General features: G+C 38.9%; 1 pseudogene; it reads left to right on the forward strand.

Moving 5' to 3' along the window:
• Nucleotides 1–20,605, forward strand: part of LOC129405555 (uncharacterized) — a 244,320-nt pseudogene that overhangs the window by 65,589 nt on the left and 158,126 nt on the right.

Below are 20,605 nucleotides of genomic sequence, written 5' to 3' on the forward strand. Positions count from 1 at the left end.
CTACATGACCATGAGATACACACACACAAATCTTGGGACTAAGCAGCTCACTGCAGATATCTCTCCAGACCCTAATTATTAAAATTTTAGAATTCCTAGAATTTAGAATTCTAGAGTGGCCACGCGACATTATATTCTATCCATAACAAGAAATACAAAACAAATTGTCTAGCATTGCCTTTTCAGCAGGTTTCAGTGGTGGTGGGACTGGTGTCGAAATATCAAATGTAATCAAAGCAGAGAGAGAGTATGGAGGAGGTTGTCTGCCACACAGGCAGGGGAAGGGTTGGAACGGGGTGGGAGAGGGGGGAAGTAGTGGGGATTTTGGTGGTGGAAAATGTGCACTGGTGAAGGGATAGGTGTTTAATGATTGCATGACAGAAGCTCAAACATGAAAGCTTTGTAACTGTATCTCACGGTGAATCAATAAAAAGGGAGAAAAAAATAAAGTCCCACAAATTGCAATGCTGGAGCAGTTCAGACTGACATCATGCTCTTGTGGTTGGTGATTAAGACTAGCATGCCAGCCACAAAATCATTATGTATACTGTTACAGTCATAACAGTGATAAGAGGGTTACAGCTCTTTATTTAGAGCACATCACAGGTACATGTCGGTGGGCTGATTCTTCAAAGGAATCAGCAACAGTAGCAGTAATAAATTCAACAGGGGACCAACCATAGCAAGCTCCAGGTCCAAGACAGCAACTCCAGCAACCCCCATGATAAATGGCCTGAGCTCTTATAATGTTTAATTGATTATTACTCTCCCTGCCCCTCTTATCCAATTGGTTATACCATTGGGCACCAGTAACATCACCATTGTGAGACTTGTTACTGTTTTTGGCATATCGAATATGCCATGGGCAGCTTGCCAGGCTCTGCCGTGCGGGCGAGATACTCTCGGTAGCTTGATGGGCTCTCCAAGAGGGGCAGAGGAATCGAACCCATGCACACACACTCACAAATCCCTTGGCATTCAGTTTGGCATCAACTGGTGTTGAGGTTATTATCTTGAACACATAGACACACAGACACACATACACACACACATAAACACACACAAATCCCTTGGCAGTCAGTTTGTTATCAATAGGTGTTGAGGTTCTGTCTTGATTTGGTCCAAACTGCACTTTGAACAAATTATTTATTCCTTCTGAGACTCAATTTCCTCAACTGTAAAGTGGCAGTGATAGTTGTATCTACTTCAGGAGTGGAGAGACAGCTCCACGGGCTAACTGAATTCATCACATTTGGTCCCTGGCACTGCATGGTCCAGCGAGCACCACCAAGAGAGTAGTCCCTGAACACCACCAGTTATGAACCACAAACAAAAACAAATTTAAATAAAAATAGCAGGATCGGATCAATTTCTTAAATAAGAGGGAGCACACAGCATAGTGCCTGTCATTGAAAAGAATGAGGGAGAAAAACTTTCCCATCCTAATTCTTAGAGTTAGCCAAGAAAGAGAGAGAGAAAGAAAGAAAGAAAGAAAGAAAGAAAGAAAGAAAGAAAGAAAGAAAGAAAGAAAGAAAGAAAGAAAGAAAGAAAGAAAGAAAGAAAGAAAGAAAGAAAGAAAGAAAGAAAGGAAAGAGAGAGAAACAGAAAGAAAGAAAAGAAAGAAAGAGAGAAAGAAAAAGAAAGAAAGAAAGAAAGAAAGAAAGAAAGAAAGAAAGAAAGAAAGAAAGAAAGAAAGAAAGAAAGAAAGAAAGAAAGAAAGAAAGAAAGAAAGAAAGAAAGCTTCATTCTTCAAACTATCTGTTAGTAATTAAATGGTAGTATCTTCCTCCATCTGTTTTATGTGATTTACCAAATGGTGTAGAACTTAGCCAGGAGAGAGGAATGCTCCTTAGTCAAAGATGTATGAACCCAGTAGTAGTAGTAGTAGTAATAATAATAATAATATAATAACCTATTTTTTCAGGATACATAAGGGACCCTACATCAGCATTATCACATCTGCCTGCCACAAGGCTATGACACAGATAGCACCGGACAGCAAGGAGCTACCAGAACTAAAAGGACTTGGGTTTTCACTTAGCTCTGCCAACAAGCATTGATCTGTTTTCCTGAATCTCGATTTCCTTAACTAACAATATTAAAGAAGTGTATTCAATTTTTTAGTTTTAGGAGTGGGGGGTGTTTGGTTTTTTTTTTTGGAGGGGGGTTGTTTTTATTTTGGGGTGGTTTTCTTTCTCTCTTTTTTTTCTTTCTTTTTCTTTCTTTCTTTTTCTTTCTTTATTTCTCTTTCTTTCTTGCTTGCTCTCTTTCTTGCTTGCTTGCTTGCTTTTACTTTCTTTCAGCTTTTGAGCCACACCTGACAATTCTCAATTCTCAGGAGCTACTCCTAGCTTGGTGCACAGATGAGTCTCACCCATCCGTGGCAGGGACCATGAAGTGCAGGCCTAGAGGTCCTGCATGCAAAGGAGGCACTCCCATCTTTCATCTATCCTTCCCTGAAAGGGTTTTTGGTGGTGGTTTTTGTGTTTTGGTTTTGGGAGCCTTTTTGTTTTGGGTTTGTTTTGTTGGAGTGTTTTGTTTGGGTTGGGTTGGGTTGGGTTTGGGTTTGGGTTTTTGGACCACACCAAGCAGTACTTCGGGCTTACTCCTGACTCTGAGCTCAGGCATCTCCCCTGGAAGGCTCAGGGGACTATAGGGGCCCAACCCAGGTTGACTTCGAGCTAGGTAAACACCCTGTACTATTACTCTGAACTACTGTACTACTGTACTGTACTACGGTACTACTGCTATGACCCCAGAAAGAGTTAATATTTAAAAAATTGGGCCACTCTAACTTCTAAAACTATTCATAGAAATTTCAGGCATTCTGTGTTCCAACTCCACACCTACCAGCAGTGTCAGCATCTCTCCACACTAAGGACCTAAGTCATCCCTCTCCATACCCTATCTTCTTAGAAAGCTCACGTTTTAAAATTTCACGTTATAGTTTGGGTATTGATTACTTGAGTTTTGATATTGTTCCTTACCTCTACACCAATGTCCAAGACCATTGACTAGTACCCTCATATTACTACCAATCTACCTCCTATGCCGCACGTACCCCTTTCTTTTGGCATTCTTATTTCTATATTGCAGTGTCAAGGATTTGAAAGGGTTAAGTTTTTAAGATCCTTCAAACCCCAGCAGATCTAAGTCCATAATTAGTTTCATTGTCTCCATTTTATCGATGGAGGGGAAAGGAAATCCTAAAAGATTAAATAGCTTAATTCAGTGTTTTACAAAGTGTTTTAACCAAACCGACAGCAGGATCACCCAGAAATTGTTAGAAGTGTACATAATGGTCCTCGTTGCATCCTCAAAAACATCAGAAACTTTGGAAGACCCGGAAATTTACACCTTTTTAACAAATTATTCGATGGGTTCCAATTTGTACATAAGTCACTGGCTTAATATCATAATATGAAGGAAATGCTTAACATGTCCTGAACCCAAATCCCTTCCCATAGGTCTATGGCCCTGGAGGGAAAATCCCGAGAAGAAAAACATATTCATCTGCAGCAAGGCAAGTTACAAATTACAAATGAAGTGACAGACCCTACTCCTGAGTAATAGTCTGAAAAATCTCAGGGTTTTGTAATTGAGAACTTTTGATCCATAGCCCTAAATCGGGCTGAAGGTGACTTTTGTGCTCTGCCTCTAATACAATCATAAGAACTTTCCCTGGAATCTTCCACTAAGCTAGAAGGCTGAGCTAGATAGCAACCAAGGAGTCTGCAGTTTGTAGCGCCAGGCACAGTGCTGCAGAAAAAAAGGGGGGGAGGGGCGAACATTCATTGGCCAAATTCAACATCTGCTTCTTTCAGTTCTATCATTTCTTTTAATACATGCACATTGATGTTCAAAAATGCATAAACAAGATAAATTTATGTATGCTCTAGGTATTTTTAGTTCCATATTGTGCTTCTCCTTTATTCTTTTATTTTTCTTCTTGATTCCTACCTCCCTTTCTCTTTCCTGCTCTGACTCACATAATGCATATTAATAGCCTTGTATAGAGGAAGAAACCATCATTAAAACAAAAAGGCAACCTGCTGACTCCGAAGAGATATCTGCAAATCACAGATGAGGCAAGAGGTTAATATCCAAATTTCATAAAGAATTCATAAAATTCAACAACAGCAAAAAAAAAACTGGACTTAAAAAATGGGGAGAGGATTTGAATATATATTTCTCAAAGATATATGGATAATCAACAGGCACATAAAAAGATGTACAACATTATCATTAGACAAATGGAAATCAAAACAATGTGTTACTGAGATAGGACACGAACTAGTTGGCAGGACACAACTTCACACCAATTCTTCACCTTTTTACTAAGATCTTGGTCATGGATCTCATACCTACACTTCGACACTTTGGCTGGATTAACATCAAAAAACTCTATCAGAGAATGTGGTTTCAGATCCTGTCAATGCCAGCAGAATCCAAAGTGACATCCAGAGACTCTTGGTGACCTTCTTTCCTCATTAGACCCTACTTATAATATATTAGCATGGTAAATGGCATACCTCCACATGCCATTGCAGCTAAGTGCTGCTACAATAAACCTAGAGAGAGCTTTATAGAGAGGTAAAAAGTGTGGGACCCCACACTCCACACTATAAAAAAAAATCCACCCCATTTCTAAGAAAACTCATGAACAAACTCGGCCTGCTTTCAGTGTGATAAGAAAAAGGCTGTCAGTGGGCCTTCTTGAAAGTGTAGCAGGTAGGGCCTTGGAAGGAGCCGGCCCATTTTGATCCCCAGCATCACATGCGGTTGCCTGGGCCCCACCAGGAGTGATCCCTGAGTGCAGAGCCAGAAGAACTGAGTTTCACATGCATGGCAAGAAAAAAATAAGCCTGTCACTGAAAGCCTCAATATGACTTAATTTGGGGAGCAAATTTGAGTTCTACTCTCTTTTTCTATTTTGTTTTGTTTGGGGAGGGCCACAGCCAATGGTGCTCAGAGCTTATTTATCACAGTGCTCAGGAACCATACGTGCTGCCAGGGATTGAAACTGGGTCAGCCACATGCAAACCACTTACCCGCTAGACTATTTCTTTGGCCTGAGTTCTTTCTCTTTACTACCTCTCCTTAATTCTTTGCTGGGGTAAAATTCCTGTCAGTAAAATTTCACTCTTGTGTTATGTTGCTTATTTATGATTTCTACTCCAAGAAAGCATAAAAATCTCCTGCCCCTGTAACAATATCATCCCACACCCATGAAAATATTCTACATACAGAAGACAAGGAAAGCAAGTGTATATAAGAAAACCCTCATATATTGTTTGCAGGAATGGATAGTGATGCAGCAATATTTAAGAAAGTATGACACACTTCGAAAAATTAAAAATAAAAATACTATATGATCCAACTTCCCCATTGTTAGCTATTTATCCAAAAAAAACATAAGACACTAATGCACCTCTATCTTCATTACAGTTTTATTCACAATAGACAATATTTGGATATGACCCATTGACAGATGAATGGATGAAGAAAATGTTATACACACACGTGCACACACATACACACAAACAATGAGTTACTAAGATTGGAAACAAACTAGCTGGCAGTATGCAATATCACACCAATTCTTTACCTTTTCACTGAGACCCTGTCAACGGATCTCAGGATGTGGATGTGGTCTCATACCTACACTTCGCCATTTGGCTGCCATTCCACACACAGTGGAATACTACACAGCTATAAAAGTAATCAATTTTGCTATTTGCAGCAATATGGATAGAGGGTACTAAGGTAACTGAGATAGGCTAAAGACCTGAGGCCAGAAAGATGATAAACAAGTAAGGCACTTGTCTTGCATGCAGCTAACATGGATTTCATCTCTGTACCCCATACGATCCCAGAATCAGCAGAAATGATCCCTGAGCACAGATTTAGAAATAAGCCCTGAGCACAGTCAGGAGTGGCCCTAAATAACCCCCAAATAGGAAAGAAAAGCAAATGATGAATGGCAGATATATAATAGAGAAATGAGATAAAGAAAAAGCAAATTTTGGAAGTGATCACACTGGACAATAACTGAGTGCTAAAAGTAGGTAAAGGGATATACATGATAACCTTTTAATATCTGTATTGCAACCCACAATTCTCAAAAGGAGAGGGAGAGAGAGAGAGAGAGAGAGAGGGAAAGTACCTGCAATAGAGGCAGGCTGGGGTGGGAGAGGGAATGGGAGGGAAACTGGGAACACTGCTGCTGGGAAATCTAAACTGGTCAAGGGATGGGTGTTGGAACACTGTATGACTGAAACCTAATCATAAATAGCTTTGTAAGGGTCTATCTTACAATGTATCTTACATTGAATCTCACAGTGATTCAATTTAAAAAATATTTTAAAATATCCAAAACAATGAAATTAAACAAAAGCAATATTTTAAGACTATAAGAAAAAATAGCGGTTACCAAAACTGAGAGAATGGTAACTTACCAAAGAGTAAATTGGGTAAAAGAGATTAACTGAATAGATGGAAACTAGAACTTTGATGATAAACATAATATAGTATATACAGATTGATATAAAATCTAAAATCTGTGTAACTGAATCTTATATAATATTCCAAACCAGTGTGACTTTAATAAAGTAATAAAAGAGAAAAAGACAACCTAGAAATTTTTTTCATCATATAACAAAATACAAACATACTTACTTCCACATACATATTTGCTTTTTTCATCCTTCAATGAAATTCTTCCACTAGACCCATGATTCTCACAAAGTATGTAATAGCTCCATCATGAGAGCCTGTAATGATTTATACAGGCAATCTCTAAATAATGGAAATTCACTCAGTTTCCAGATTATTTCCCTACAACTGTCACTGCAATTAATAACCCAATATATGTGTGTGTGCGTCTATTGTAGTGATTTCATTTCTATAGAATAGATTCCCAAGAAGCAGCTATTAGACTTGATGTCTCTCTGTGGTATTTGGGGTTTTTTTGGGGGGGGTGGGAGGACCAGAAGGGAGGGGGCCAGCACCTAGCAGTGACCAGTGCTTACTCCTGGCTTTGCTTTCAGGAATCATTTCTGGCAGGGCTCAGGCTATCACATGGGTGCCAGGAATCAAACCCGGGTTGGCCACATGCAAGGCAAGCTCCCTGCCCACTGGACAAGCTCTCTAGCCCCTGTGTTTTAATTTAATATGTCTAGAGACTGGGGCCCCACTGTCAGTTCTGATGAAGTTGCTGGTGTTTCAATGCAAGAGCCAGAGGATGTGGTGCTGCTCAGGCCCTGAGGTGCCAGGGATCCACTGGGCCATGCCATCAGTGCGGGGGGAATTTGCAGGGCCACACCTGGAGGTGCTTTAGGGCCCGCACTCAGCAATGCTCAGGGGACCAAGTTATCCATCTGGGGGTTGAGCTAGCATACTTAACATCCATCCTACCTGCTGGACTATCTCCAGTCCCCAGAACACCTTCCTTGAAGTTGTCATTTCTTTTCTATAAAGTTGTCATTTCTATTCATTTCTATAATAAATGGCATAGACTTTACCTATGCCATTTATTATAGCTATTTGTGTGTAGTCCAAAAAGTCAAGACCTTATTATCTCTAGAATATATGCGTCACCACAAACTTCCAATAGGACTTTCAATTGCTATTGTGTTTGTAAGCATCTTATAAATTTGATACGTTTTGAATGATCCTTTTCTTTCTTGCTCTGGCTGTTATTGATAAAAAAAGAACGCTACTGATGATTGTAGATTTATTCAACTGCTTGCAAAAAATTTAACCCATTTTAATAGCTGTAGTATAGCTTCTTGGATTACCTAGGCATAAAATCAAATAAAAATGCAAAGATATGATCTCTTTATTTTACAATTAATTTTCTTATTGAACTTATTAAATTGCACTATTTTTTCAATGCCACAGTTTAAACCCAGGACCTTGAACATGTAAGGCAAGTTCTCTACCACTGAGCCATATCCCTGATCTAACTAATTGCATTTTAATTGCTCAAACAAACAAAGACAGCATTGAACAGTGATAATGATGAGCAGCTATATTTACCTCTGGTTTTAATAGAAAATTTTTAGCAACTGCTTGTAAAATTCTTTTAAAATCTATTGATGAGATATTATATATATTAATTTTCTCCCATATTGTTAAATTATTATCTCCCATTGAATCACCTTTGCATTGCTGAAACAAAACTACTTTTGATAATAGGTTCACTGCTATAAATGTAAACTATAATCTCATTTAGAAGTTCTACATTCATATTTTTATTAAAATTAATCTGCAGTTTTCTTTTTATACTATTTATAATGGTAAAAGTTTTGAAGTTCTACTGTATTCATAAAACAAATTCAACAATTTTAATTTTTATTCATGTCTTGCAATCATTTATTGCATTTTAAAGTAGCTATTCTTTAAAATTATTTTTGTATTGGGGTTTTCTTGGGGAAGGTATACACCTATCACTGCTCAGGGATGACTCCTATTTATGTACTCATAGATAAGTCCTGACAGTTCTCAAGGGAACCAGTGTGATGCTGGGTATTTGAACCTGAATTGACCACATGCAAGGCAAGTGCTTTACCTTTCTATCTCTATATATGAGAAATGGCAAGTGCTATACAATCTCTCTGGTCCGTCTTCAAGGTTTTTAAATAAAACTTATCAATAGAATCTACCATTCTGGAAGCTATTTTAAATGTAGAGTAGTTTTAAATCAACTTCTTTTTTGTTAACAGTAATCTGACTACTCAAGTTTTAAACTTTGTCTGGAATAATTCTATTTTTTGCAAGAAAATCATCTACTACCAATAGGTTCAACTTCACATTTTCTACAAAGGCACAGAAACTTTAACTTTGTGGGCCATCAACCTGCAAACTGTAGCACTGTAGCACTGTCGTCCCTTGTTCATCGATTTGCTCAAGTGGGTACCAGTAACGTCTCCATTGTGAGACTTGTTGTTACTGGTTTTGGCATATTGAATACACCACGGGTAGCTTGTCAGGCTATGCCATGTGGGCGGGATACTCTCGGTAGCTTGCTGGGCTTTCCGAGAGGGATGTAGGAATCGGGCCTGGGTTGGCCGCATGCAAGACAAACACCCTACCCTTTGTGCTATTGCTCCAGCCCCAACCTGCAAAGGTAGCCATTAAATGGAATACTATGCAGCTGTTAGAAAGAATGAAGTCATGAAATTTGCATATAAATGAATCAACATGGAAAGTATCATGTTAAGTGAAATAAGTCAGAAAGAGAGGGAGAGACATAGAAAGATTACACTCATCTGTGGAATATAAAGTAACAGAATAGGAGACTAACACCCAAGAATAATAGAGATAAGGACCAGGAGGTTTACTCCATGGTTTGGAAGCTGGCCTCAAATGCTGAGGGAAGAGGCAGCTCAGATAGAGAAGGCGACACCAAGTAAAGGGTATTTGGAGGACTAGCTTGGGTTGGAAGATGCAAACTGAATGTAGACTATAGATCAAACACAATGGCCACTCAATGCCTCTAGTGTAAATTATAAACCCAAAAGGAAAGAGAGAACAAAAGGGAATGCCCTGCCACAGAGGCGGGTGGGGGTGCTGGGAGGGATACTGGGAACATTGGTGGTGGAGAATGGGCACTGGTGGAGGGATGGGTACTCAATCATTGTATGACTGAAACACAAGCAGGAAAGTTTGTAAATCTGTAACTGTACCCCATGGTGATTCACTAATAAAAAAAAATTTTAAATAGTGCTGTGTGAATGATAGCTATGGCTGTGTTTCAATAAAGCTTTATCTGTAAATATTTTGTAAATATTTATTTCCATATTTTATGTAATTTTCCAAATATCACAAAATATTGTTCCTTAAACTTTTTCAACTATTTAGGGCTATTTTTAAAACATTCTTAGAGGTTGGAAAGATAGTAAAGCAGGTATGGAGCTTGCTTTTCACGCAGCCAACCTGTATTCAATCCCTGGTATCCCATATGGTCCCCCAAGCACTGCCAGGAGTGATCCGAGTGCAGAGCCAGAAGTAAGCCCTGAGCATCGCCAGGTGTGGCTTCCAAAACATAATTAATAAATTAATTAATTAATTAGCAGTCTTAGCTTGTGAATCATGCAAAAATATGCATATATCAGATTTCACAGTAAGACCATATTTTATCAGGTCTTACTTAGCCAACTCTTGCTATAAGTTTTCTAATATTCTCATTTAGATGTGTCACATGTACTTAAATTTAATCTGATAATTTGATAAAAATACTATCATTTTAATCTTTTCAATATTTATTTTGCTTCACTGATTTCTGTGGTTTTTCTTGTTTTAGTTCCTTTAATGAAATTTACTGGATATCTACCTGGTTCTCCTTTAAGAATGAGTTTTTTCATTTATATTATATTCTTTTTAATTATTCTTGATTCATATCTTTAAGTATTTCCTCTTCCAAAATAAGTTAGCTCATTTCATTGACATCTTTTTCAAGGTAAAAACAACCATAATTAAGGCAAATTTTTATCTCTAAGTGCAGCTTTTCCTGTTATGTCTCTGTCCTGGGTTATATCATGTCTCCCAATCATACTAAATGTTAATCTCTGGTGCCTGTGTATGTGAACTTATTTAGAAATAGGATCTTTGAAAGTGTAATTAAGATAACATCATACTGAATTTGAGTGAACCTTAATCCAATACAACTTATGTACTTAAAATAACAGGTGAGAAGACACAAAATTACATCTAGAGAGAATATGGCCAGGTAAAGACTAATATAGCAATTGTTGTTATGTCCAACAAGTTAAGAAATGCTTAAGACTACCAGAAGCTCCAAGAGATAAGACGAAACATTTCCAAAGAAAGGAAGATAGCCTTTGAATACTATATGGGACTGCTAGCCTACATTATCATGAGAATGTAAGTGTAAGAATATTTTTTTAAATAATTTATATTGTTTTAGCTACTGAGTTTGTGGAACTTTGGTACTGAAGGCCTAGGAAAGCTATTGATGACTTCATATTGAATAGTAATTGATCCATGTTTTATAATATGTTCTAAATGGATATCATCTTATTTTTTCTTTAATCATGATTAAAAAAGGCATCTAGGATGCAAGGATATAGTTCAGTCACCGGAAGAGCACGTGCTGTTTATGTAGGAGGTTCTGGATTTATTTCTAACACCGAAAATGATCATAGTAATCATAATCTAAAAAGTAAACATGGGAACCTATAAAAACTGCTATGCTTTTATTTGTAAATGTTGTTTAAAATAGTAGCAATTTCATTTGAACTCTCACAGCATTTTTTTGTGTGAATGTGCACAGTTTATCTAATCTCTTGTGAAGTTGCTTTTTTTTAGGTGTACTTATTTATAGCATGTTGATTAGGTTCATGTTTTTTATCTTTTTATTTTGAAATTATTATAGGTCACAGAAAATTGTAAATAAGTGTACAGAAAGTTTTCATGTGCCCTTTTATGAACTTCTTCCAGTGGTGATATAAAATCCATTTCTATCAGTAGGTAAGTTTAGTATATTCATATTTAGTGTAATTAGAATTTCGTTTAAAATTATCTTCCATATTATGCTTATTTTACATTTTGTTCCTTTTACTTGCTATTAATTTTATCTTCTACCTGATTACTTTTAAATTGGTTATTACCTTTCTCCTCTCTGCACTCATAATGAAACGTATTAGTCTGCCATCATTTGGAAGCAAAACACTTTCTCCACTTAATACGTATCCATACATTCTATCACAAGAGAATTTAATTGCTTCCATAGTCATCTCCACATTAAGATTAAATTTTTTAGATACTTATATTTCACTTCTGCTTTTTTCCTAATTTCCCTAATCTGAGACTATAATATGAAACACTCTATGTTCTCATCCATCTCCTACTTTAAAACTTGCTATAATTATAATTTCCTGTGTAGTATGTGGCTTCATAAATCCTTATTTAACATTTATATTTACAGTTACAGACAGTCCGTGTTTATTTCACAATACTGTTTCTTCTACCCTTACCCTTTTCAAGTCATCAATTTTTTATCACAGTTTGTTGTCACTTATTAGAATCCTTGTTACTTTCCTAAGTTCAATTACCAAATGCTGCCTATATTTTGTATCCCCAAAAATAGATATCATTTCCCCTCCCCACAGATTTGCAAATAGATCTTTTGACCTAGTATGTTATCTTGTCTGATTATTGGATTCCTGCATTATAGTAACTTCCTTTCAGATTCCTCTAGATGTGTCACACTAGTCAGCTTTCAGTATAACACATGGGGCTCCAATATCACTATGATATTTCTTTTTTTTTAGATAGGAATGTTGAATAAAGATGATACTAATGTTATTTCTGAATTATTGGAATTTGGAAACTTATGGCATATGCTTATTTATGTATTATTAAAGTTGAAGGGGAGTTAATAAGCATTGCCATTCTGGTAGATAGAGCTTAAACTGGCAGCTTTATACCTACCACCTTATGAATACTAGTTTGAAGAAGGTAGTATAGATATGTGGGCATATTGGCTTACTAACAATAACATCAGAATTCAATTCAGCTGCTAAGAGAAGAGCAGTACAGCCACAGCCCTTCACCTAAATCTGTGCAGCGATAAGATAAAATACATATATTCTCAAAACACTTTGGCTTAAAATCTGAAAACAACCCAAGTGCCCTAGAACAGATGACTGGTTAAAGAAACTTTAGTACATCTACACAATGGAATACTATGCAGCTGTTAGGAGAGCTGAAGTCATGAAATTTGCTTATAAATTGATAGACATGGAGAGTATCATGCTAAGTGAAATGAGTCAGAAAGAGAGGGACAGACATAGAAGAACTGCACTTATTTGTGGAGTATAGAATAACATCACATGAGGCTGACACCCAAGGACAGTAGATACAGGGGCCAGGAGGATTGCCCCATAGCTGGAAGCCTGCTTCATGAGCGGAGGGGAGAAGGCAGATGGAACAGAGAAGGGACCACTAGGAAAATGATGGCTGGAAGAATCAGTCAGGATGCTAGATGTGTGCTGAAAGTAGATAATGGACCAAACATGATGGCCTCTCAATGTCTGTGTTGCAAGCCATGATGCCCAAAAGTAGAAAGAGAGTATGGGGAATATTGTCTGCCTTAGAGGCAGGGGGAGGGTGGGAAAGGGGGGTATACCTGAGATATTGGTGGGGGGGAATATGCACTGGTGGAGGGATGGGTGTTTGATCAATGTGTGATTGTAACCCAAACATGAAAGCTTGTAATTATCTCACAGTGTTTCAATAATTTTTTAAATTAAAATAAAACCACTTTGGCTTAAAGATTGGAAGAGGCTGAACTACATCCATGATTCATTTCTTCTTTCAATTCCACCAATTATAAGTAATTTATGCTGGGTGAGCAATGGGTTGGCATGAATAAGGCAGAAGAAAAGACTAGGAAACTCTATCTTCTACAGACTAAATGTTTATCACCTTACCAGTGTTCATATGTTGAAATTCTAACCCCCAGTTTGATGTTATAAGAAGGATCTTTGTGAGGTGATAATAAGGATTATGCTCTCATTAATGGAAAAAGTGCCTGACAAGGGTCCTAAACAAACCAGGGTGTTTCCCTTCTTTGACTATTTTAAATTCTCTCTCTCTTTCTCTTTTTCTCTCTCTCTTTCCCTTTCCCTTTTCCTTTCTCTCTCCTCTCTCTCTCATACACACAAACTCATACAACCCTTACATTCTTTTCAAACCAATGCTTCCAGATCTTTGTAAACCCTTTCAGTGTGTAGTCTGATGTCAAGCATAGTGCTTTTTCTACTAATGTAAGGCATCTATTACTATTATTCCTGTTAGGTTTCATGGCCCTATCTTCTAAATTTATATTCTTCTTTTCTTCCCTTTTTTTAACTTTTTTTGTCAGCACTTAGAAATGTCTTCCATTTGCTCTTCCGAGCCCTGCTATTTTCTGTCTTAATAGTGGTCATTTTACCTTAACTCACAGAGGAGAGTTGGAAGCGTTTTTTAGCTCCAAAAAGCCCTTTCAAACTGCACTCGAATCTTTTTAAGTGCACTTATGATTTTTTCTGTCCCCAAAGCCACGTCTCCTCCAGCAGCTCCATTTGCTGTTGTGTCCTGCGTGCCGTGCTACGGCTCACCATCTCTGGTTTGAACTTGGTGGGATGTTTTTTTTTTTTTGATATCCAGGACTCAGGTGCTGTTCTGAAATACCTTATCAGATGACTACCCCCAGGTAGAGGAAGACAAAATGGTTCTCTCTAGGAATCCCCCATTTTTTTTCAAGAGCAAGGATGACTATGCCCATAGATCTGGCGAATCCGTGGTACCCCAGGTCTCCTGCAAATCTGGCACCCACGCACAGAGCGGTCTAATCTCTTGGGACCAAGCTCTTTCCAGAGTCTACATTTTACACTCCCTGCCTCAGGGCTCCCCGTCACCAGTAGCCAGATTTTTGAGCAGCCCACAGAGCAGAAACTTCATGCCAGTTTTCTCACCCACTTTCCCACAGAGCCCTTGGCATTGCTTCCACCTGCTCACACCTGCAGACCCAACTGGTTCACGCAAAAGAGGAAGATATATTAGAACCGCTGGTACTGAGTGGGAAAGGAAGTTAGATTCCCGTGGCTATCTTTCCAGAAATCTCTAAAATAAGCATCCTAATCCCACCCCACATCCTAGTGAAACTCTCTTCTCCACCACAAAGCAAGACCTCCTGAAGATATCAACAACTTTCAGGCTAGAGAGATAGGACTGGAATGTATGTATCACTGTCACTGTCACTGTCATCCCATTGCTCTTCAATTTGCTCAAGCGGGGACCAGTAACGTCTCCATGATGATACTTTGTTGGTACTGTTTTTGGCATATCAAATACATCACAGGTAGCTTGCCAGGCTTTGCCGTGCAAGAGCGTATATATATATAATATATATTATATATGTAATATATATGGGCTGGAGCAATAGCACAGTGGGTAGGGTATTTGCCTTGCACGCAGCTGACCCAGGTTTGATTCCTCCATCCCTCTCGGAGAACCCAGCAAGCTACTGAGAGTATCCCGCCCACACGACAGAGCCTGGCAAGCTACCCGTGGCATATTCAATATATCAAAAACAGTTATAACAAGTCTCACAATGGAGATGCTACTGGTGCCCTCTCAAGAAAATCAGTGAGCAACAGAATGACAGTGATACAGTGATATATCACTGTCACTGTCATCCCGTTGCTCTCCGAGAGGGGCGGAGGAATCGAACACGGGTTGGCTGCATGAAAGGCGAATGCCCTACCGCTGTGCTATCACTCCAGCCCTACAGTGATATATATATATATATGCATATATATATGTATAAAGATAAAATACTTAAGTCCCCTTTTAAAAGATATGAGTGAGATAATCTCGTCCTCAGCCACCCTCCGATCACACAGCTTTCCCCTGCCCCCCGGAAGGGAGCAACTTGACGCCTGCCATAGCCATGCTACCGGACTCCATGCCAGGCTGTTTCACTCAGAGGAACCCAGAAGGGGGGCGGGTGAGAGCCCTCCCTGCCCCAAGGGACCCAGCCCTGGCAGCCAAAAACTCCCAGAACCCAACCGTGGCCACACTTAAGGCTGTTTCCCACATGCTCTGGCCAAGCCTCATATATGAGTGAACATAATCCTGGACCACGCAGCCACATTTGCAGCCGCACAACACATCATAAGACACTCCCTACCCATTCTCCATAAGTACCACACCACATCTGATAGCATTCAAATAGTAGGCAACAAATCATAGAGGGAAATATATATATGTACATATGTATATATGAAAGCTCACATCACCCAACCTTTAACAACATGTTAGTGATATCCTAAAGATGTCTTTAACAGCCCCTGCCAAAATAGAACAATCTTCAAATTGTTTCCTCTATGGATACTTTTTGTAGCATTTCCAGTGGTTTTTCATAACAGACAATACAAATATATATTATTTCGGTTGTGCTTTGGGACAGGGATTGGGGCTTGAGATGGAAACATCCCAAATTTGGTGGTGGGAAGGTGTAATGGTGGTGGGATTGGTGTTTGAATGTTAAATGTAATCAAATATTGTGAACTACCTAACAAAATAAAAAATTGTTTAAATAAATAAGACATGAGTGGCCCGAAAAATAGTAGCGGGTGAGGGACTTGCTGGCCCATATTTGACTCCTAAGCATCCCATGTGGGCCCCTGAGCCCACCAGAGGTGATCCCTGTGTGCAGAGCCAGTAGTAAGCCTTGAGTACCACTGGATGTGGGTCAAAGGGAAAAAATACATTAGATTTGAAGTCACAGAACTGTTTTCAAATCTGCCCTTTACAAGGGCAACCTTGTAACATACTACATAATTTGTTGTTCTGAGTTTCTGCTCCCCATTAATAAAATGGTACTAATTGTACCATTTAATGGCTGACCAGTTGGTCCCTTTTTTGTCATTTTAACAATTGTTTTCCCCCATTGCTCTTCCCTAGATTTGTTCTTGTTGGGTCTATCATCTTAAAGTATCTCAGCTAATGGTCACTGTTTCAGGCCTCTTGCTGACCCAGTGCCTTTCTGGGCAGAATAACTCTGCCTTACAAATGATAAAAACCACACATTACATGGGGGAATCACCACTGACCTCGGGCATACAGTTAGAGGCCAAACTGGAGGAGAATGTTCAGAAATCAGTTTCAACAACAAAGCTGAAGGCATTAAGAACATAATTATCCTTTTAAAGGTTATCATGTAATTGAATCTCTAATTTTGCTTGAATGTAGATTAATTCGCTCCACTGAGATCTTCAAGGAAAAGCGATATCCCCAGAGCTCTGCAGGAAAGCCAAAAGAATTTTTAATTGCAACAAATTACATGAAGAGATTCTGCCTTATGAAAGGAGAAAGTATATGGCAAAACTTTATGGGATAATTAAAGTGCGAGATATCAAAGACCTGTTAATAAGAGCCCTAAAACCCAGGCAATAAAGAATAATATTAATATCCATGTTTTTTAAATAAATCTCTTTCTCCTCTCCCTCCCCTCCCTCTTCTGTCCCTTGCTCCCTCTCAATTTCCCTGTTCTTTCCCCAGTACTCAGTTTGCTCTATTTGACATCCACAACCCTTTACAATAGGTAATGGCAGTATTTTATTTTGCATCAGAAATTTTCAGGGTACACAACCTCAAGGCTGCCCTAGAAACTTGAGAAGTCATTATTAGTACCACTTTACACACATTAATTGACAAGCTTACAACCTTGCAGTTAGTGAGTGATAGATTCCAGATTCAGAATTGGTGTTCTCTCAGTTCCTTCTTGCGCAGATATGGAAAGATTTGAGTAAACCAAGTGAGTGAAATGTCAGAAATGTTTCTTTTCAATATCAGGGGCTAAATATGAAGAAGTTACTTCTTCTCAAAGCCTCCAAAGAGTTAAACGTAAAAGGCTGAATTCTTTTAAATCATACTTTTATAAGTCCACAACACATAGAACAAGACAGGATGAATTGAGTTCTTGGTGTGTAAAAGGCACTATTCTGGTCACAAATAATACTGGCAATAGGGGCAGGAGATAGTACAGCAGTCCTTTGATTCCCAGCAGCACATGGTCCCCTGAGTATCTCTAGGTGTGGCCCTGGAGACTCCCAGCCCAGCCAGGATAGCCCAAGTATCTCCAACACTACAGGACTTGGGCAGCATCACATCCTCAGACCCTTGTACTACACCACATCCCCACTGACCGAGAATGCTGGTGGGACCACTGGACCTCCCAAGACTTGGGACCACCCTGAAATATATATGCACGTATATGGAAACAAATAGTCCTTTTCTGTAAATGTTCGCAATTTTTATATATAATGGTTTAATTAGATATAATATAATAATTTGATGGTATCATAATATAACGTAAGTAAATTTAGTATACCCATTCTACAGTTGAGAAAAAAAATGAAGCACAGAGGCACAGAGTACATCAACAACTGAGATCACAAGGCAAATTAGCCGAGTAACAAGGATTTGGCAGAGTAGCTTCAAGATAATATTATTAGAATTGAAAAAATTAAAAATATAAGTCGTTTAAAAATTCATATTAGTTGTCTCCTTCACATCCAAATGTGGTTGTTTCATTACCTATTTTCAATACTAATTAGATCCTTAACCATTTTGTCTGGGTGAGGCTGTGGGCTATGTAGGTCTCATAGGTAGTCTTCATATTTAATGTTTGCAATTTTTAATGAGAAATCCAATGTTCTTTTATTGATTTATACCACTACCACTACCAAAGGACAACCTGTGTGAGAATAGGAACAACTAAGTTCCAAAGAAACACAAAAAGAAAAAACAAAGCAGGAAGCAAATGAATTTAGAAGACGTATTATGTGAAATCAAACTCACTTTTCCCTTTATTCCTCCCTTACACACACACACACACACACACACACACACACACACACACACACACACACATACACACACACAATGAGATGCTTGCTACTAAGATAGAATGGGAAGAGCAATTATGGGGGAAGTCATTTCCTGATGTCACCAATCATTTCATCCTTGGAGGCATCGAGAGTCTCCTCCGGGCAGTGCCATTCAGGACATGGCTTTCTGCCCAGGAGCCCCTGACAGCTGGCTCAGAGCTTTAACCCTATCAAAGCTTTATCCTTTTGTGATTTACCAACTTGGATCATTTGTGCTTCTTGAAATGTTCTGTGCAAATGTACAAAAGAACTTAGAACTTCTGCACCCAACAATAAAAACACCACCAGAGGGAAATTAAATAGGAGAAATTTATAGTTTTCCTTTTTTCTGTGTTAGAGTATAATTTGAACTGTAGGGGGCAAGTCAAAGCAGGAATCGAACACAGAGAACTGCTGGGAGGCATCATTTTGAAGACCACAAATCTGCAGTGACAGAAAGAAAATAAAGGAAAGTGGTCTGGGTTCCAAAATAAATGCAGGGCCCCTGTGTGAATATAAACACTGAGGTTTAATATAGAAAATGTTTAGAATGAGAAGTCCATCTAGCCATGGAATACAATTCAGCTGTCAAAAGGCAGTCAGTGAAACACATAACACTATTCAGAGAATTGCACTGACTGAAAACACCAGTCTCAAAGTGTTGCATATTATATAACTCGATTCAGTCAAAATTACAAAATTACAGATATGGACCACAGATTAGTGACGAGTTAAATAAAGAGGGGAGGACGGAGAGGCACGGGTGGGGCTATCAAAGCACAAGATGATGGCTCTTTGAAATGATAGAAATGTTTTGTCTCTTGTCTGTGTCAATATCAGTACCCTAAAATGCATATCAAAACCACAGTGATCTATTATCTCTTACTTGTAATACTGTCGCTTATCAAAAAGACAAAAGACAGCAAGAATTGTAGAGGATGTAGAGAAAAATTATTCTTAAACAATGTTGTTGGTACGACTAAACTGCTACAGCCATTATGGAGAACAATAGGGGAAGTCCCCGAAATCTAAAAATTAAATTTCACATAAGCCAAAAATCAAACCCTCTTCTGATAGTTCACCAAAAATCTTGTCACTTGTCACTTGTCACTTGTCACCCAGTTGCTCATCGATTTGTTTGAGCAGGCGCCAGTAACGTCTCCATTCATCCCTGCCATGTGCTAGTGTAGCTCAATGGCGTCTGCCCACTCCAAGAACACAAAGAGCCTCAAACTGTTCATTCAGGATCTTGACCAAGAAGTCTGACCATCTCATAGGTGGGCAGCCAGGCATTCTTTTGATGTCCCGTGGAATCCAGCCGGTAATAGGTCTAGTCCAGTGGTCATCTCCAAATCGCATTACGTGTCCGGCCCATCTGATTTTCAATGCCTTGGCAAACGAGACAGCGTCCCTGATTCTAGATTGTAGATGGAGGTCGGAACTCCGGATTCCTTCTCTCACTTCAGTGAAATGTGATATTCCAAGCATAGCTCTTTCGATTCCTCTTTGGGAGACCCGAATAGCGTTCTCATCCTATTTTCATAGGGTCCAGGTCTCTGAGGCATATGCTAGTGCAGGACGGACAGTGGGGTCAAAAAGATGTGCCCAGAGCTGGAGGTTATAAACATTTTCTTAGTGACATGGATTCAGTTGCAATCCAACCTTTCCACACTCATGGTCAAAGTCGGCTAGCATTTGTGCTGCTTGACTAATATTTGGTGTTATTAAGATTATGTCATCAGCAAAGGTGGTATAGTTGCTGACCATCTATCTTCACTTCCATTCCTTCCCATTTCAGTTGTCGAATGACATTCCTGAGGGTGGCACTGAAGAGTTTCGGTGAAATGGTATCGCCCTTCTGAACCCCTCTCTTTACGTCGATGATCACTTCCTTGTAGAATGGTGAGATCCTGATAATGAATCCGTAATACAGCCCATGGAGGATCCTGATGAACCGAGTTTGAACGCTCTGTTGGGCTAGGACTTCGATGACCACTTCGGTCTCAACAGAATCAAAGGCCTTCTTTAAATCGATGAACATTAGATAGAGCGGCATCTTGAATTCTCATGAAACCTCAATGAGCTTGGTCACGGTGAGGATCTGGTCAATCATGCTGAATCCTTTTCAGAACCTGGCTTGCTCACATGGTTGTCCTTCATCT

The sequence above is a fragment of the Sorex araneus genome, chromosome 6, assembly GCF_027595985.1.
Source record: "Sorex araneus isolate mSorAra2 chromosome 6, mSorAra2.pri, whole genome shotgun sequence".
NCBI lineage: Eukaryota > Metazoa > Chordata > Mammalia > Eulipotyphla > Soricidae > Sorex > Sorex araneus.